This window comes from Pleurodeles waltl, chromosome 5 (assembly GCF_031143425.1).
Source record: "Pleurodeles waltl isolate 20211129_DDA chromosome 5, aPleWal1.hap1.20221129, whole genome shotgun sequence".
Taxonomy (NCBI): domain Eukaryota; kingdom Metazoa; phylum Chordata; class Amphibia; order Caudata; family Salamandridae; genus Pleurodeles; species Pleurodeles waltl.
Window position 1 is genome coordinate 1,803,241,209 of NC_090444.1, and position 13,587 is coordinate 1,803,254,795.

A 13,587-nucleotide genomic window follows, 5' to 3' on the forward strand; every position below is an offset into this window, starting at 1 on the left:
AGATGCCAGCAACTGACGTGGAGTCGACCAGTGCCATCTGACTGTGCACAGGGGTACTGCTTGAGAAAAAAATCTATGGATCCAGACTGACGCCTGGGAGACATTTTAAGATAAGGAATCGGTAACTAGAAGTCTAGCAGATAGAAAGTTCCATCACATTGTGGAGAAACCCATCCCAATTGATACCAAAAGGCTAGCTGGCTTTGGTCAGATTTTGATCCAAAAAGTTGAGCGCTGGAGGGTGGCTCCCAGACACAGGAGCTGTTTTGTCCGAGAGTGAACAGGGGCTGGTTGCATCAGAACTATTCCAGGTGCGACCTCTATTAAGGTAAAAAGCAATTCAGCCATTATGTAGTTGAGGAAATTCGTAATGTTGAATATCAGTATATACCTTAAGTTGGCTTCTCTGTTCACTTGCAATATCCAGTAATCATACTAGACATCACAGGGACATACCAGCTCTTGCAGATATGACCTCCCATCAAATGCAATGTACCCTGCCTTAGGGCTCTACTGCCACCTGTAGGATGACTTACATATTTAGATGCAGTGAGGGGGGCATGGTGTCCCATGTCGTGTTTGTACCTGGCTTGCACCAGGGCACGCAGACTGCAATGGCAGCTATGTGCAACTTGTTTGGTGGGGATCGGGGGGAGGGGAGGGATTTCCGAGGGTGCCACAATACATGCTGCAGCCCTTAGGGACCCTCTCCAGTACCCAGGCCCTACGTACCAGGAGTACGATGGGCGTACAGAGGTATAGGAGTGTGTGCTCATTGTCCATACTTTACCTTGTTTCAATGAAAGAGCACTGACACTGGGGTCCTGGTTGGCTGGGACCCAGTGCATCTCAATTAAAAGGAAAAAAAAAAATCAGTACCAGCGAGCAAAAAGTGGGGGTTAACCAAAAGAGGCACTTTCTTACACATGCCAGGAAGTTCTCACGGAGCAAGGCCAAATGATCCTCTGTCAGCAGATCTTGAAATAGAGGTATATGGGGAGGGAAAGTTTTGAAAGGGAGGAAGTAGCCCCTCTGAATGATCTGTAAGACCCACCTGCCCAATGTTATGGACAACCAGTGGGGGAGATGGCTGATTCTGCCACCTACTGGACACCCATGATCTTGTAGGGCAAGATTAGGAAGGCTTAGGAACCTCAGCTGCTTGGGTGGTGGTTGTAGCAGATCTCTGGCTACCTGACCCATAAGGTTGGTATGAGCCACACAGAGGCTGGGCAGCTTATGTGGGCCAGTGGCTGGGATAAGGTTGGTGTTGCTGAAAGCCACTTCCATTGTCACAAAAGGAGCAGACAGAAGACTGGGTATGACACGGGGCAGGATGAGAGGCCCAGGGACTTTTCTGTAGCTCACAAGCCCTTAAAGTGCTCCAATGCAGAGTCTGCTTTGCTTCCGAAGAGACGATTGCCATCAAAGGGCATGTCCGGAAGGGAATACTGGACATCCCTGGATAAGCCAGATGTTCTCAGCCAGGCGTGGCGTTGATGTGTCGCTGTTGAGAAAAATGATCTGGTTGTGTCTAAACCGTACCTAATGGTGAACTTCGCTGCAACTCTTGTCCTTAATCGCTTGAAAGAGAATGGACCAGACCTCATCCGGGACCTGTGGCAGCACTTGCATAACCGTATCCACATCCCAGTGTGGGAAAAGCAGCCCACAAAGCATGCAGTGTTCACCGACTACAACCAAGGCTGGTGGAAGAAACCATCTTTTCCAAGCTATCCAGCCTCTTGGATTCCCTATCCGGAGGTGGAGGTTTGGACTCCCAAGATCGAAGGGGTGGGGTGTTGGCTAAGGAAGTTTGGGGCCCCAGGTGCAGGGACCTGGCAGGAGGCGATTGTCTTATTCAAAGAAACCCGTGTTGGACCAGGACCAGGTTCCCAGTACAACATCTGTCAGTGCTTCATTGAAATGAACAGGGATTTGGAAGAGGAGGCTCCCCGCTGTAGCACTTACATCAAGACATCAGTCTTGATAGCCACCAAGGGCAACCCGAACTCCAGGAGCTCGGTGTAAGGAAATGCCTCCTTGGCATGGTTACCCTCTAACGTTTTGCTTTTGCTGATGCTAAGTTTTGATTGAAAGTGTGCTGGGACCCTGCTAACCAGGTCCCAACACTAGTGTTTTCCCTAAACTGTACCTTTGCTTCCACAATTGGCACAGCCCTGGCACTCCGATAAGTCCCTTGTAAATGGTACTCCTGGTACCAAGGGCCCTGATGCCAGGGAAGATCTCTAAGGGCTGCAGCATGTCTTGTGCCACCCTGGGGACATCTCACTCAGCACATGCACACTGCCTCACAGCTTGTGTGTGCTGGTGGGGAGAAAATTACTAAGACGACATGGCACTCCCCTCAGAGTGCCATGCCAACCTCATACTGAGTGTGGCATAGGTAAGTCACCCCTCTAGCAGGCCTTACAGCCCTAAGGAAGGGTGCACTATACTACAGGTTAGGGCGTATGTGCATGAGCACTATGCCTCTACAGTGTCTAAGCAAAACCTTAGACATTGTAAGTTCAGGGTAGCCATAAGAGTATATGGTCTGGGAGTTTGTCAAACACGAACTCCACAGTTCCATAATGGCTACACTGAAATCTGGGAAGTTTGGTTTCTCAGCACAATAAACGCACACTGATGGCAGTGTGCAATTTATTGTAACATACACCCAGAGGGCATCTTAGAGATGCCCCCTGAACACCAACCCGACTTCTAGTGTAGGTTGACACGGAGGAGATAATGAGAAAAACAAGGAGTCACCCACCAGTCAGGACAGCCCCAAAGGTGTCCTGAGCTGAGGTGACCCCGGCCTTAAGAAATCCTCCATCTTGAGTTTGGAGGATTCCCCCAGTAGGATTAGGGATGTGCCCCCCTCCCCTCAGGAAGGAGGCACCAAGAGGGTGTAGCCACCCCCCAGGACAGTAGCCATTGGTTACTGTCCTCCCAGACCTAAACACACCCCTAAATCTAATATGTAGGGGCACCCCGGAACCTAAGAAGTCAGATTCCTGCAACCTGAAGAAACAAGATGGACTGCTGACCTACAAGCCTGCAGAGAAGATGGAAGACGACAACTGCTTTGGCCCCAGGCCTACCGGCCGGTCTCCTGATTCGAAAACTTGCAATCAGCGACACATCCGACAGGGACCAGCGACCTCTGAAGCCTCAGAGGACTGCCCTGGACTACCAAGAAGCTCCAGTGAGCAGCGGCCCTGCTCAGCACCAGCAACTTCTTTGCAATAAAAAAGCAACTTTCACAGACTTCACGTTTCCCCATCAGAAGCGTGAGACTTCACACACTGCACCAGACACCCCTGGCTCGATATCCAGAGATCAAACACCACAGGGAGGACTCCCCAGCGACTGCGAGCCCGTGAGTGGCCTGGGACGACCCGAGCCCCCACAGCGACGCCTGCAGAGAGAATCCAGAGGCTCCCCCTGACCAGGACTGCCTGTAACAAGGTACCCGATGCCTGGAACCAGCATTGCACCCGCAGCCCCCAGGACCTGAAGGAACCGAACCTCAGTGCAAGAGTGACCCCCAGGCGACCCTCTAACTTGCCCAGGTGGTGGCTGTCCAGAGAAGCCCCCCCGCCCGTACCTGCCTGCACCGCTAGAGTGACCCCCAGGTCCCTCCATTGATTTCTATGTGAAAGCAGACGCCTGTTTTGCACACTGCACCAGGCCGCCCCTGTGCCGCTGAGGGTGTGTTTTGTGTGCCTACTTGTTTCCCCCCCCCCCCTCAGTCTGCCCCCCCGAGGATGTGGGCATTTACCTGCTGGCAGACTAAAACCAGAGCACCCCTGTTCTTCATAGGCTCCTGTGTGTTTTGGGCACCTCTTTGACCTCTGCACCTGACCGGTCCTGAGCTGCTGGTTTGGTAACTTTGGGGTTGCCTTGACCCCTCAACAGTGGGCTGCCTATGCCCAGGAACTGAGACTTGTAAGTGTCTGTCTTACCTCACAAACTAACCTTTACTTACCTCCCCCAGGAACTGTTGATTTTTGCAGTGTCCACTTTTAAAATAGCTTATTCCCAGTTTAACAAAGACTGTATATGATATTGCTTTTATTCAAAGTTCCTAACTTACCTGTGTGAAGTACCGTGCATTTTATGTGTTTACTTCAAATCGCGAAGATGTGGTTCTTAAAATAAACTAAGAAAATATATTTTTCTATATAAAAACCTATTGGCCTGGATTAACGTCATGAGTGCGTGTTCCTCATTTATTGCCTGTGTGTGTACAACAAATGCTTAACACTACCCTCTGATAAGCCTACTGCTCGACCACACTACCACAAAATAGAGCATTAGAATTATCTAATTTTGCCACTATCTTACCTCTAAGGGGAACCCTTGGACTCAGTGCACACTATTTCTTACTTTGAAATAGTATATACAGAGGCAACTTCCTACAGTCCAGGACCTCGGCCAACCTTTTCACCACCACTGCATATGTTGCTTCCCTCCGTAGTAGTCATGGTAGGGGAGGAAAGCATACCAGCACCGTTGGCATCACCCAGTTCCTCACACCAGTCCATGGTTTGGCCTTCTAAAGGGTCGAGTAACCCCTCCCTTTATTCCCCAAGGCCCTTCAGAATACAGCGCAACCTCTGAAACATGGGCGCTGCCGAACTTGTTCAGGCTCCGTGTCAGATTTGGGGATCCAAATGGGGCTGCTGCCACTGCCAGTGGATGCCAGGAACATCAGTGTCAGTGAAGGCTACAGTGGCCCGACCAGCCCCGGATCTGTAATCGCATCCACAGGGGCTTATCAGAGCCTAAGCTGTCAGTGCGGAACCTAATGGGGCCCCCCCCCTCTGACACCACGGGCCTTAAGGAGCTCTGGAGGTGTTTGCCCAATCCATTATGAGTCTCATGGCCTCGTAAATGTTTACCGGAGCAGGGGTCGCTCCGACTCTTGGAAAAGCGGGGAGGCGTGAAGTCAAACCTGCGACGGCTACACAGAACCATGCCTCAATATCCTATGTTCCGTTGTCGCATCAGCCAACAGAGAATAAGTCAAAGTAAGCTTCAAATTCTAGTACTTCTCATGCCTCTTTGCAGAAAGCCCCGAAGACTTGGAGCTCAAGGCCCGGTCCTGCGATCTGTCACCTAATTGGGACAGATAGCTCATGGATATCACCTGCTGGGCCACTTGCAGCTTTAGATACTGCTCCCTCAAAGCCTTCAGTGGCACGGCCCAGCAGTCGGAGCAGGACTTGTGAGTCATGGAGGGCGCTTGAGACACCAGACACAAAAGGTGTAGCTCTGTAACTGATGTGGCTCGATGAAGGAATCCTCAACATGCCAGAATGAAAAGTTCCTCAAAAAAGTTGAAAAAACAGCAAAAAAAAAAAAAAAAAAAAAAAAAAAGCCTGTCATAACGACAAGTGTGGCTCTTCCTGGGATCAGTGCTAACTGGCACGGAAGGAAAAGAATTGACAAGCACGCCAAGGTGGCAGCTATATAGGTGATGCGGACGTCAGTCCTGGCAAGGATGAAGTCATGCGGAGCTGATCGATGCCACCTTCCGGCACGCAGGGGTACTGCTCACTGAAAATGAGTTACTTACCTGAAACTATAGTTCTCCAGTATAGGAATCTTCATAGATTCACATGCTTCAATCATTCTGCATTGTCGAGATGGGAGTCACTGGTACCTTTTATCAAGCAGTAATGACAAAGGGTTAAACCTAAAGGGCCTAGGTCTCTCAGTTTAGTATTCTATCAGTCATTTTGAGAAAAAAGACCAAACTTGAAAGTCCACCAATCAGGCAACACCACCCTTTAGAACCTTCCCGAGAGAAGCTTCAGTCCCTCAGATTTTCTTAGCAAGAGTGCACAGTGATCATAACAGTGATGAGAGGTAATGGTGAGCTTCTCTGGGAGGTGGGTGGGTCGCATGTGAATCTATGAAAGACTCCAATACTGGAGAACTATAGTTACAGGTAAGTAACTAATTTTCTTTCTCTGGTATTGGATAGTATATCCCTGCACTCAGCAGGATGTCTAGATGGGCAAACTCATTGTACTCAGGAGCCATGCTGATAAGTGCAGTGATTGAGGATTCGGGTGCAAGACTTGTCCTTTGGTTCATTGTAAGCAGATGCAGAGATATTTTCAGTGAGATGTGAGGTTTCACTGAGAACAGGAGAAGCTCTGTGAACCAATGCTGTTGAGGCCAGTTTGGGGCTATTAATATCAGCGTGCAGGGTTCCTTCTTGATTTTGGTTAGAAACACTGGAATCAATGGAAGGGGAGGAAAAGTTTAAGCGAAGATTCTGCACCATACTATGAAAAACGCATTCCCCCACAATCCCTGTTGGTGATGCCAACTTGGGTAGTATCAGAATTTGGTGTTTGACTGGCTGGCAAAAAGATCAAGGGTGAGTGTCTTCCACCGGGAGAAGGGTATTGACCATGCACTGATCCAATTCTCATTTGTGGCATACTGATTTTAGTCTGCTGATAGTGTCTGCTATCTTGTTCTGATTCACTGAGACACGTACTACTAGTAATAGCACTCCATGTTGTATGGCCCCGTCCCAAATTACCTGTGCCTCTTTGGACAGGGGAAGGGACTTTGTACCTCGTTTATTGAGGTACTGTATTGTAGTGGTTTTGTCTGTACTTATTACTACCTCTAGATGACTGCCTTCTGTTCTTGTAGATTGATGTGCATTTTTCAAAGAGGTGGTGGCCATTTGCCACTGATTTGCAGGTCCTGCTAAAACACTCCTCAACCTTTTAATGAGGCGTCTGTGGTGACAACCCATGGAGATGGCTGATGTTGGAATGAGAGGCCGATGGAAAGATGATGCTTTTGAGACCACCACCCAGAACTTTGATCATGGCCTGAGTGATCTAGATGTGGTCCTCTAAGCTCTCTGTGGCTTGAATCCATTACAGGCTGAGTTTTTCCTGGAGGAGGCGCATTTTCAGTCTGCAAAATGGTAGTAGTGGGATGTATGCAGACATCATCCCCAATAACGACTTATAAAGGCGTACTGAAATGAATTTTCTGTTTTGAACTGACTTTGCCAGAGATATTAGTCTTTGCTGTCTTTCCATAGTGGGACAGGCTATGCTGGATTGGGTGTTCAGGTTTCCCCCAAGAAAGTGATCATACAGGATGGTTGCGGTTTGGACTTTTTCCAATTTATGTTATGACCCAAGCTGTTGAGTAAGGCAATACACTTTTTGTTGATTTGTGGTGCTGCTGAAAAGGTGTTTGCTGTTATCAGTCAATTGTCTACGTTTGGAAATACTTGGTGCCTTTTGTCTCCTCAGGAAAGCCAATATAGGTGCTAGGCACTTTGTGAATCTCCTGGGGGCTGATTTTAGGCCACACAGAAGGACTCCAAATTGGAAATGGCTGCGGGCTACCATGAATCTGAGGTACTGTCTATGGGCCAGATGGATTGGGGTTAGAAATATGTGTCTTTCGGATCTAGGGTGGCAAGTGTCTTTCTGGTTCAACCAGAGGATGTCCTGGAGAGTTATCATGCAGAAAGATTGTTTTTTCAGATAGATGTTTAACTCTCTCGGATCGGTCTCTAGTCTTTCCATTACCTGCGAATGAGGAAGAATCTGGAGTAAAATCTTTTCCCATGTTGCAACGGTGGAACCATCTCCATTGCGCGTGTGAGAAGAATTTTGTTGACCTCCAGTTTGAGTTGGTGTAGACACTTGGGAGAAGACTTTGCGAGGAGGATTGGGAGGAGGTATTTGGACAAACTCCAGCAGTTGTCCTAATTTCACCAGTTGGAAGACTCACTGGTCTGATGTTACGGATTGCCATTGCTGGAGAAATTAGGAGATTTTGCTCTCTAGTTTGAAAGGCGCATGTTTGGAGGTAGCCTGAGTCTTGGATGGATCATAGATGGATCATAGTCTAAGAGATGAGTCTTTTGCTTGATGAGCCGGTCGTCCTGGGAATACTGCTGGTGAAACTGTGGAGAGGTGGTTGTGTATGATGGATATCTGTATTGTTGATGGCCTCCCCTATACGAAGGCAATCCACATCATCTCTCGTGCCACGAAAGGAAGACTTCTGAAACTGTAGCGTCCCTAAGGATTTAGCAGTCTGTGTCCAATTTTATTTACTGAAGAGCTTCATCAATATGCTTTCCTAAGAGCGCTTGCCCATCAAACGGAAGGTCTAGTATTTTATTTTGTACCTCGGGCGAAACGATGTGGCCTTCCGCCACCTTGGCCTCAACCTTGAGGACAGCAGCCCCTGCCAGTTGAAGGAATGCAGTGGTGGGTACGTCCATCGCACAGTCGATTTCTGACGATGTGCATTCCCCATCTTGTAATATTTTCTTAGCCTCTAGTTTAGCGTCCTCTGGCAGTTCTTCGATATACAGGGCAAAGTCAGCCCATAATGGTCTGGTGTATCTTGCTAGAACCACTAGAGAGTTGGCAGATCTTATTGTTAGACTGGACATTGAAGTGAATCTTTTGCCCATATAGTCCAACTACCTTCCTTCCTTACCCAGAGGTGCGGATATTGGTGTGGAGGGATTTTGGGACCTCCACTGGGCTGCTTGGGTTATCCCAGTCTGGATGAGGGTGACCAGTTAAGCATGCTGGGGCATCTTCCTTGCTTTATATTTTTGTCCACACGTGGAAGCGCTGCTGTGACATACACTGGAGGTTTTGCATGGCCTTTTAACCCTCTTCCCCCATGTAACGGACCATTGGCATGGAGCGTACTGACTTTTAGAATGGCTCGTTGAAGTCCTAGAGAAAGCCATCCATTTGCTTGGATGGCATGTGAATCGTGTGGCGGCACTTTTCATAAGATTACGGACTCCTTCAATGCCCTCTGGAGGTGAGTCGATCTTTGAAAGTGAAGGAGATGGTGGAGCTGGAATTATATATTCATCCCATTCCTATTGTTTGTCGAGGAGCTCACCTGCCTCTTGTTCTCCTTCAGAGATGTCCATGTGCTGTGAAAGGGTCATATTAGGTGTGAGGACATTAACGGATGGTAAAGTTGTAGGCCTCCAAAGCGGGGCGGCTATCTGAGGTGCTGGCAATGCTATTGATAATACTGATTGAGGGGGTACTTTATCTGTGGTTGGAAACCGTTTTCTATAGTCCGCTAACATGGCCTGCAAGTCTATTAATGTACTTGGCATGTAGAATCCCTCCTGGTATGGTTGTTCCTGTGGTGCATAATACTGTGGATCACATGCTTTGCAGTACTCATCATCTTGGTATTTTACATTTAATTGTGAGGTACTATGAACTGTTCCAAATGGTCCCTCATTATCAGTTTCATCATCCCTCTCAAGCAGAGGGACTGGTATCAAAGGGGTTACCTTACTTGGAGAAGTATGCTTTGGGGTTATTCTTTGAGTTTCCGGTCTTTTATGTAATTTTTCGGTCGTCGACGGTGTTGTAGATGACTTCGTCAACGGTGTAACAGGTGCACTCGTCTTTGTCGTTGACGATTTATACATTATTTTTATCATCTATGGCTTCGTGGATGAGGCCCCCGTCAATAAGGTTGTCATTGAAGATGACAGCAATGAAGAAACTATGGTTACAGTCGCGGATGAATTCATAATATAAGTCTTCGTCAACGATGTCCTTGTCGATGGTAGATATCTCGTAGTCTGCAGTAGGATTGTCACTGCAATCGGCGATGAAGCTGTAGTCAATAGTGGGAACAAACCTCACTGTTACGGTTATTGATGATGTGGTCGATGACAGCGGGGAACTTATCAATAGTTTGGTAACTGAAGGAGCAGAGGAAGGCTTCTTAAAAGCATGAGATACCTTAATAGGAGGTGTAGGAGGCACAGATGACAACTTTCTAACCCCTTCGGAACTGCTAATATGTCCTCTTTCATCTTTAGCAGAGAGTTTATGAGGTGAAGGGCTATGGACTCTGTAAGACCCTGAGGTGGTCTTTTTGTAGGCCTTTCTTGGCTGCTCTGAAGAGGACCTTGATTGAGGTGACCTTGCTCTTTTCTGTAATCTTTTGGAAGAGGTAGAAGAGTTCTCACTATCAGAGTCAGAGACTGGATTATCCCTCAACCTAAGTTTTTGTAGCCATAACAATAATCTGCTTTCCCTGTACTTTAAGGTTTTGGAGGAAAAGGTAAGACATCCTTTGCAGAATGAGTTTTCAAAATGCAACTTTTTCTTACACAGGTTTTACAGGATCTGAACAAAACCCTTTCTTTCCTTGTCAGACATAGAGACAGCCTTGGTAGGTAGCTGTAGAAGTCAGCTGAGAAGAGTAAACATTTTTGGGATATCCAAAAAACAGTGAAAAGCTGAGCAGAGCTCTATGGAGACTCCCTAGCATGATGTGTGGTGAAAAATCTGAAGGACTTGAGCTTCTCTCAGGAAGGTCCTAAAGGGTGGTGTCGCCTGACAGGGGACTCTCAAGTGTGGTCTTTCTTCTCAAAATGATTGATAGAATACTAAACCGAGAGGCCTGGAGCTTTTAGGTTTATCCCTATGTCAATAATACTTGATAAAAGGTACCGGGGACTCCCATCTGGAGGACGTGGAATGATTCAAGCATGTGAATCTATGAAAGTTCCAATACTGGAATAAGATGCGGATCCAAATGACGTCTGGGAAATTCAAAGATAAGGAACTTGCAGATAGATGTCTCTATCAGATATAGTTTTACTGAATCATTTATAGGAAACAATGTACACTGAATTTCTCCTTGCACCAAACTGATTTAGTCTGTGCCTTCTCTGTCCCTTCTACATCTAAGGTCTCAGCATCAGAACTTATGCCCTATTTAACCAAACTAATTTTGGAGGTGCACATTGTAGGAAGCTGACCTGGTGTCTGGTGGGTACCTATGGTACTTACACCTTATACCAGGCCCATGGTTTCCCTATCAGTGAAATGAAGGCAGCGTCTAGAAGCCAGGCTCTCTAGAGATAGCTGTGGATGAGCAGCCAAGGCTTATCTAAGAGACCTGCAAAGCTCACGCAGTACCACTATAGTCACACAGCACTTACACACGTGAAAGAACCACACAGTGTTACAAAAATAAAGGGACTTTATTTAATAGTGATACAATTATCAAAAGTACTAGAGAGGAAATTCTCCAATAGGAAGTAAGTAAATCACACTAAAAATGTACACTAGTAATCAGAAATAGGCAAAAAAAGCTATAGCAAACAGTGAAATAGCAATAGATAATAATGACCCTAGAGGGAGCACAAACCATATACTAAAAAAATGGAATGCGACTGCAGGACCCCCACCCAGGTTAGTGGAATCTGTAGAGGGGAGCTGGAGGAACTAGGAACCCCAAAGGGTAAGTACCACAGTGCCCTCCCAGCGACCAGGAAGAAAGGAGTAAGTTACTGTTTTTTCCCCAAACCACCAAAAGGACTGAAAAGAAGGATAATGCACCACTCCAGACAAGACTGCAAGAAACCAGCAGTGGATCCTGGAGGAAGACATGAGAGAGAAGGGGACCAAGTCCAGAACTCGTAAAAGTGTCCGGTGGTGGAAGGAGTCACTACCCACCCATCTGTAGTTGCAGGAGTTGGGCAACGGTAGGATGAAGACGGTCAGCAATGCAGCCCTGGTGTCTGTGAAGGGTTCCTGGAAGATGCAGTCGACGTGTCTGTGGCGTGGAAAAGCCACCAACAAGCCTTGGCAAAGGCAAGAGTTACAGTAGACGAAAAGTGGAACTGTTGGGACCAGCAAGGTCCAGGAGGACTCAACCCACGGAGGGGAGTCCCAGGGGACCCCCCCAGCACTGCAGTGTTTTCACAGAAGAAGAGGCAGCCCCCCTGAAGACCCACAGGAAGAGGACCCAGTAGTTGCAGAGGATCCCATGTAGCACAACTGAAGAAGGTCCCACACCGCAGAAGAAGCACGCAGAGGGCTGTGCATCGCAGGGAAGAGTGCTGTGGGCCGGGGCTACACGAAGCCTGAAGATCCCTTGGAGGAGATGCTAACAAGGCTTGGTAGCTGCAAGAGAAGCAGTGCACGGGGGTACTGTCCTGCATGGGAAGGCAAGGGCTTACCTTCACCAAAGTTGAACAGCTGGCACAGGACCAAGCGGACCACTCCAGACCACCACCCGTGATGCAGGATCCACACAGCTCAGGCTGAGAGGAGATCCACACAGCCGGTCGTCGTTGCAGTTGGTGCTTGCAGATGCAGGGCAGTAACTCTTTCACTCCAAGGGACATTCCTTCTCCCTTCTTGTGCAGACTGAAGACTTACTGCCCTGAGAGGATGCACAGCCGGGGAAATGTTGCAGAAGCTGGAAGGTTCCAGAAATACAATGTTGTAGGTGATGTTCTCGCTGGACCTGCAGATTGTAGGTTCCTGTGAAGTCCAGTTGCGGTTCCAGTGGCCAGAAGTCAAAGTAGAAGTTGCAGAGGAGTCCTGCTGGAATCTTGCAAGTCGAATCTGAGGAGCCCACTCAAGAAGGAGACCCTAAATAGCCCAAGAAGGGGGACTGGTCACCTAGCCAGTTGACCACTTATCAGGAGGGGGCTCTGACGTCACCTGCCTGACGTGGGCACTCAGATGCTCCCAGAGGCCTTTGCCTACCTTGGATTCAAGATGGCAGAATCAAGGAGCCCTCTGGAGGAGCTCTGGGCACCACCCCTGTGGTGGTGGTGGGCATGGGAGTAGTCACTCCCCTTTCCATTGTCCAGTTTAGCACCAGAGCAGGGGCCGGAGGTCCCTGAACGGGTGCAGACTGGTTTATGCAAGAAGGGCACCAAATGTGCACTTCAAAGCATACCAGTGGCTTGGGGAGGATACACCTCCCAAGCCATGTAACACCTATTTCCGAAGGGAGAGGGTGTTACACCCCCACCCTTTCCCAAAGGAAATCCTTTGTTCTGCCTTCCTGGGCTTGAGCTGTTCCAGCAGCAGGAGGGAGAAACCTGTTTGAGGGATGAGAGCAGCTTGGGCTGCCAAGAAAACCCCTGAAACTGGTATGAGCAATGCTGGGTGTCTTCTAAGGAGCCCCCAGAGAGCATGGGGTCATACTTCCAATAATGGCAACAGTATTGGGGGTATGATTCTGTCATGTCTGACACCAAACATGCCTAGATTTGGTGTTACCAGTATGCAGCTGGACATAGGTAGTGGCCTATGTCCAGTACACAAACAAAATGGTGACCCCACACTCAGGAAGTCCATGACAATGGAGCTGGAGTTTGTGGGGGCACTTCTGCTGATGCAGGGGTGCCCTCACACACAGGTACCTGCACCCTGCCCTCTGGGCTAGGAGGGCCTACCATAGGGGTGACTTAGTGACCTGGTGCAGTGACATGTAGTGAAAATGGTGCATGCACCCTTTCACACAGGCTGCAATAGCAGGCCTGCAGATACACTTTGCATGGGCTCCCTATGGGTGGCATAATACATGCTGTAGCCCATGGCAGACCCCTGGTGCCCCCAATGCCCTGGGTACCATATACTGGGGACTTACAAGGGGGCACCAGTATGCCAAATGTGGGGTGTCTGTGGTACAAGCAACAAAGTTTAAAGGCAGAGAGCACGGTCACTGTGGTCCTGGTTAGCAGGATCCCAGTGAACACTGTCAAAAGCATAC